Source organism: Tupaia chinensis, unplaced genomic scaffold (genome assembly GCF_000334495.1).
Source record: "Tupaia chinensis unplaced genomic scaffold, TupChi_1.0 Scaffold000578_2, whole genome shotgun sequence".
Taxonomy (NCBI): Eukaryota; Metazoa; Chordata; class Mammalia; order Scandentia; family Tupaiidae; genus Tupaia; species Tupaia belangeri.
The window spans coordinates 5,304,602-5,311,875 of NW_006160094.1; positions in this window are offsets into that span (position 1 = coordinate 5,304,602).

Sequence of the window (7,274 nt, forward strand, 5' to 3'; positions counted from 1 at the left end):
TGGTATTCGGAAGGGTTCCTAATAAATGTCACCCTTTGACTCTGCTGTGGACAGGAAGAATTTGGAAATTTAAACGAGGAAGGGTGGAGTGGGGCAACATGTCAAGTTATAAAGAGCAACTTGGGGGCCAGCAGGTGGCTTGGTGGTTAAGGCACTGGACTCCCATGTGGCTGCCCGCAGTTTTGAGTTCTGGACCCAGTGGCTTGAAAATCACCCTGGGCACATGCACATCCATGCTCCAGATCCTGGGCGAAGACTGGAGGAGGAGGCATGGCAGCATGGCCACCCCCGGGGTGACTTCTCACTCTGACTCTGTCTCTCTCTCTGGCAAGTGTGCACGCCCTAAAGCAAAAGCTCTCACGAAATTACTCAGTCTCATTTGCTTTCTTACAGCAGTTTGACTGGACTAAGACACCCTTCTCAGCTCAGTTTAGTCCCCCTTGAACACCCAACTTAACAAATACTAGCGTGACCCCATGAAAGGTATTACATTTGCCATGAACTTAAGAATATGTTTTCTTTCGTGCGGAAGTGCTGTGCATTTTGCTTTAGTCATGTTACTGGCGGGAAATAGCAGGGCTCCCTGGGCCATCCCAGGCCTCATCAAGGAAAGGCTTTTAGTGGGTAGATTTCTGGGGGGAGGGAGACGGGACACTGGGCAGGCCTCTGCCATGTGCTCCCCTTAGTCAGCACCATGTAGCCAGGGCACCCCCACCTCAACCAACTGGGCTTGGATTTTCTTTTTTTTTTTTTTTTTTAAGGACATACACATTCACCAGAGAGGAGAGAGACAGAGGGAGACTTGGAGGAGAAGTGAGAAATCAGCCCCCTGGGGGATGGCCACACCACAATTCCTTCTCCATTCTCCTTCTGGGATTTTGGGCACATGTGCACACATGCCCAGAGTGATTTTCAAGCTGCCAGGTTCAGGACTTGAACATGGTGGTCAGCCATGTGAGCATCCAGAGCCTTACCCACCACGCCGCCTGCTGGCCCCTGAGGTCGGATTTTATAGAACAGGCTGCCCATGAGGTCTGTCTTGGGACTGCAGACACAACTGCCCACAGGTTGATACAATCTTGCCTTGGACTTATAATATTAAGACCGTGCTTTTCACTGGGGGGAAGGAGGCCATTTTGTTCTCGGTGGTGAGTGGGAGGTACAGCTGGGGTCTGGGCAGCAGGGCCCAGGGAGTCCAGACGTGCAGCAGCTGGACCGTCTTGCCAACCGTTCTGGGCATGTGCGTGGCTTTCCGATGCCCCTGCTGATGTGGTCGTCGGTGATGTCCTGGGTTGGGAAAACCAAGTCTATTTTGCACCATTTAATGTACACGGGCCTTTCTGGGAACACAACTTCTCGGGAACCAAGGGAAGCGAAAGTCCTGTTTTCACTTTGAACTGAACTGACCGTTGTCTGTCACCTGTGAGCATCACGTCATCAAGGCAGTGCTCTCACTGACCGAGGCCTAATCCGAGAGTCCGTCTGCTTTCCAGGTCGCTTTCGCTTTACGACTTCTTGATGAAGTGAGCAGCTCCTTCGTGTACTAAAATACATATTATTACAAATAATTCTTCCTGTGCTTTCTCCTGTACTGCAATAGGGACCAGGTTGGATAAATCGCAGGCACAGCAAGGTTACAGCAGCCGTTCATTTTATTTCAGGGTAGGAAGGACTGTGTTACGAATGGGGACACAGGGGTACAACACGACGTTCTGTGAGGCGAGCCACGTGGCAAGGGCCTGGGTTTGCATTCGGAGGACCCCGCCACCCCAAGTGGGCCGTGATCTGGGGTTGGCGGAGGCTGGGGAGGGACGTGGTGTCAAGATTCTGTTGAGGATATTTTTTCCCTCTCTCTTGCTCATGGAAGAAATGAATAAAAATTTAAAAATATATATATTTGTAACAAAAAGAGGGCATGGGTCTCATTTGGGAACCGCTGATCTGAATCTCAGCCTGTGTGCCACTTCCTCTGGAAACCTCACATGCACCCCTACCCTGACCCACCCTGCCTCTGCTGAGGGGGGAGCTGCTGCTGCTCTGGGTCTCCCGGTGGGGCCGTGTGTCTCCGCTGGGCTATTGCTTGTGTGTCTTCCTTGGCAGATGATGCGCATCGTGGGCAGGGGCTACGGCGGGGGGCTACGGCACAGTCCTACGGCGATTTCAGATACTCAATAGACATTAATACCTGTTTGTCAATTTCAGGAACGTTCGAGTGTCCACCCAAAGTAGCATTTTTGTTCTTTGTTTTTGGATTTTCTCATTTCTCATCCTTTCCTATTTTGATTCTGAATCTGAGTTCCGATGACTTGTTCTCTTTTCAGGTTTACATGGTTCAAAACCAATCTCCTGGGGGCCAGCAGGTGGCGTGGTGGTTAAGGCACTCGGCTCCCCACATGGCTGACTGTGGTTCGAGTCTTGGACCGAGTGGCTTTTTAATTCGCTTTCTCTTTTTCTCTGGTGAGTGTATGCGCTACAGCAAAAATGAAAATAATAATAATGATAAAAAATAAAATAAAATAAATAATTCTTACAAACAAACAAATGAAACAAAAACCAAAATGAATCTCCTGTTTGTAGGGTCAGAAGCCCTCGTGGAATGGCTTCTGGTGGGTGCCTCGCTCTGAGTCCCAGCTCACTGAAGTTCATCCTGCTTAGAACCACCTTGGCCAGATTCCTCTATGTCATAGTGTCTCATTCAACTTCTCCTTACACGCATTGAAAGAAAAGATCTCTGGGATTGTTTTGAGCTTCTAATCCTCTAATGCTCTAACCTAGTGTTTTTTCAGGTGGCTGCTTCTTACAAAATTATCCTTACTCACCTGGACCATCGTTACGAATCTGAAAAGACGACGAGTGTCTTTATTCAATCACAATCGAGTGCACCCCAGTGCGTGCTAGCATTATGGAAACACTGCACGTGGCCCCGAAAAGCACGGGGCAGCTTCAGGTTCTTCAAAGCTCACAGCTCAGAAGCGTCCTCCTGGGTTCCTGGTGGAAAATCTTTATCTGCTCTGGGAGCGAAAGGACAAGGTATTTGTGTGGGGAATTTCGGTTTCCAGTCCTCTGGCTTGACGTCAAGTTTAAATGCAAATATACCACATTAAAGGGATAGTGGTAAGAAAAATGACTAGCCATTAGTACTTAGGCATGGATTTGTTTTAAAAAATCAGACCTCCGGGCTGGAAGAATGAGAGGAAGGACTGCAAAGTTTGTACGGGCAGCATGGGTGCTGTGAGGGTGGGCGGGCACACGCGGACCCAGGTCCCTGCAGGTTGGCGGGGACTCGGGGCTTCAGGGGCTGAGGGGGGAGTGACGAAGGAGAGTGAAAAGGGGAGAGGGATGCCTCAGGCAAAATTACCCTCATAAAATGTATGTTAAAACAACCTGCTGGAGAGGGTGGTCTGAACCGGGCCAGTATCGTATGAATAGAAGATTTTTATGGGTTTGTATAAAGGGTAGACAAAGAAATTCTCCCTTTGTTTTCAGTTACTCTTTCTGATCCTGGCGTGGGCTGGGACTGAGGTGTTAGGGCGGACTGATCCTTACTGCAGGGACGCTGCATTGCGAGCCCGTCAGTACAATCCTCTTAATGAAAGGAGTTGTGAACTGCTTTAGGCTCTGTGGCTATTCGAAGGCATGTTACAGAGTTGGCTTTGATACAACACGCAGCCGCGAGTGGAGCACAGCTGTCCAGCGTGTGACCAGGCCCTGCCCCGGCCCGTGGGCCTTGCCTGTTTTGGCCCGGTCAACAGAGCGCACAGGCCTGACCCGGCAGAGTGCGCTGAGCGTGCTGGGTGCCGGTCGCCTGCGTTCAGGGCTGGCGGGTCGGGCGCTCTGAACATGCTGGGTGCAGGTCGCCAGCCTTCAAGGTCGGCGGGTCGGGTGCTCTGAACATGCAGGGTGCGGGTCGACCGCGTTCTAGACCTGCAGGTCCTTGTGATCTGAACGTGCCGGGTGCGAGTCAGGGCTGGCGTGGAGTTTCTCCCAGGATCCAGGGAACCGCTGGCTGACCGACAGGCGAGCGCAGTTGCCGGATTAGTTCCCGTTCTAAGCCTGTCTGGATGCACTTTTTTTTTTTTTTTTGGAGAGATTTTCACTGTAGGGCGCGTGCGCTCGCCAGACAGACAGAGAGAGACATAGAGACAGAAAGTGAGAAATCACCCCCCAGGGGGGATGGTCACACCGCAGTCCCTTCTCCTCCATTCTTCTGGGACATGACCCGCGGCGACTACGTCGCAAGCCAGCTACATAGCCATTATGCTAACTGCTGGTTCCCTGGATGCACGTTTATACAATGGCTCATGGAGGCACCTGCGCTAAGGACCAGCCTAGCACTGGCTATTTACATAACCTCCCTGGGAACAACCTCCTGGTGGACCTTCTGTTTTTGCAGCTCACGCTCTGCCCTTACGGAAGGTCTGTGCTGTTTTCAGAGTGCAGCTGCACCCCTCGCCTCCTGCTCATTTACATGATGTGCTTGGCCTGGCCAGCAGCAGGCCTGCAGGGAGGGGCGGTGTCCCTGAAGACACTGCAGATGCCCCCCTGGAAGAGCCCCTTTGACTCCCTCTTTGACCCACCGTCGCCGAGAAGGAAGGTTTTTGGGAAAAGAATAACTTGAAGAACCTGAATAAAGTTCATCCTTAACTGGAGACCATGAAAGGCAGGAAACGGAGGTGACTTTGAACGTGTGGTCAGCACAGTGCTCTGTATTCAGACCCGCAATTACTTCCCCTTCTCTCCGGCCTTCTCTTTCTCCCCACAGGTGGTGCCAGCAGGGAGAGTGGAGAATGAGGTTCAAAACTGTGATTCCGAGTTCTTATTCTTAAAGTAAGTTTGCCACCAGGTTTTCTGGGGTGTTGAATTCATGTTACCTTTTTAAAAAATATTATTTATTTATTTAATTTAATTTATTATGATTATTTTTTACAATTTCCTATAGGGCACACATGCTCACCAGAGAGAAAGAGAGAGAGGGAAAGTGAGAAAGCAAGCGCCAGGTCCAGGACTTGAACTGTGGTCTGCCATGTGGGTGTCCAGTGCCTTAACCACCACACCACCTGCCGGCCCCCAATACATGTTACTTTTGTTTGAAAAGTTTGGTTTTCTTTCTGGTAATTTCTCCCTCTGTTGCTCCTGTACTCCTCCAGGCGTATTCAAACCCGGAACCCTGCCTCTTGGAGATTGCCACGGGCAGCAGGCAGGCCTTCGCACCGACCCGCGGCCACCATCCCGGTGGGCCACAGTGACGCGGGTTCATTCCAGAGTCACCCGTGAGTGATCGCCACCGGTTTCAGGGAAGAAGACAATTCCCAGTCTCCTGTGCTCGTGTGTCCCCGACGGCCTTCAGGGACCTGACGTGGGTCAGTTCTTCGCCCGCCTAGTTTTGAGCTCCATTCTCGCACCGTCTCCTGTGAACGGCGCACGCTGTCCCCGGTGCCTGTTATGTTTCCCCGGGACGAGGACCGAGGACGAGGTGGGGAGGAAGACGGCTTTGCTGCTCTTGGCTTCTCGTCCCTCCACCCAGCACCGTGGGCACAGGCCCGGACTGGAGCCTCACGTCGCCGCCGGCCGGGCCCCCGCTATGAGCCCCGCGGTGAAGACGTCTGGTCTCTTGGTCCTGTCACCATCACTCCTGGACGTCTTTACGAACAGCAACAGCGTGGGAGAGGTCTGCAGAGAGGGCAGCAGTGCCGTGGGCACCGGATTCTGGGCGCGTAGAGCGAGGCCTCATTCCCCAGCTCCGTCTCCCAAGGCAGCTTCCACGGGCTCTGTGCTCGCTGCCCTCCAGCCCGGGTCGGTGGGTGGCCCCCGTGCTGCAACCTCCAGACTCTCCTTTTCCTCCTTCTCTCTTCCCCAGGAACTCTGGATTTTTAAAAACAATTCTTTTCTTACTTTTATTTTTGTTTATAACATGGTGCATGTGAGAGAGGGAGAGAGGGAGGGAGAGGGAGAGAGGGAGAGGGAGAGAGAGGGAGAGAGGGAGAGGGAGAGAGGAGGAGAGAGAGGGAGAGAGGGAGAGAGAGAGGGGGAAAGAGAGAGAGAGGGAGAGAGGGAGAGAGAGGGAGGGAGAGGGGCACCCCATAGGACCTGGCCATGCGGAGCCCCTTCCTCCAGGCCTCCGTCCTGTTGGAAGCTGGGTGCACCCGTGAGGCTGCTGCATCACAGGCCCAGGACTGCAGCTGCGGCGTGTGGGATTTGACTTCTCCTGAGCCCTGCATTGCCACAGGACGCCAGGTCTGGCCTCAGGCCCTCTGGACGGGGGCGTGTGTCAGGTTGCACAGCCACCGCCTTACACTGTGGCGACGGCTACAGCCAGGCCCCTCCCTGGCCACCACCGCTCTCCCCAGCATGGCTGTCGCCCTGATTCCGGGGAAAGTCAACACCCATGGTGTGGCTCTCGCAGTTCCTCGGCCCAGACTCCACCTCGGGCCCTCATCCTCAGACACAGCCCAGGTGGCTGCAGATTCCAGAGCCCTGTCCCCAGCGTCCCAGCTCAGCCATGGCGGTCTTTCATCGCTGCTCACGTCCTTCAGCACCGAGCCTCAGCCGTGCGTGCCCCAGCAGCCCACCGCCCTGTGCCCTCCACTGTCCCTCAGCCCGGGCTCATGTCTTTCTTCCCCTTCACACGCAGCTTCGATTCCAGCTTCGTCATTACAGTCATGCTCTTGAATCCTCGCCCTCCATGGCTTTCCCATGACTTGCCTTGCAAAACCGGACATGGGTTAAGTCCGTGTCCGCCTTCTTCGTGCTCGCACCCCCAGCTGAAATGGCAAGCCCAAGCTCACTGCTCTACTTCTACCTCTAACCCCAACCCTGAGCCTCGGTGGGCACGCGTGCAGGTGGCCATCAGACCATGTTTCCTGACCCATGTGGTCCTCCAGGGCCTTGCCGACTCTCCCCTTCCATCTTGTGCCTTCTCTACTCAACTCATGACCTTGCTTCCTGTTGAACGAGAAAGCAAAGGCGACCAGAAGAGAGCCCTGCGTGTTCTCCCTGCTTCGCCCACCGCCTGCACGTGGACAGCACGCCATGGCTGGCTTTCTGTTATAAAAAGGTCATCGGTGGGGACCAGCAGTTAGTGTAATGGCTATGTCGCTGGACTCCCATGTAGTCGACCACGGTTCGTGTCCCGGACCCGGTGGCTTAAAACTCACGCCGGGCGCGTGTGCGTGCGTGCCCAAGATCCTGAGAGGAGAATGGAGGAGAAGGGATTGCGGTGTGGCCATCCCCTCTGGGGGTCATTTCTCGCTTTCTGTCTCTCTGTCTCTCTCTGT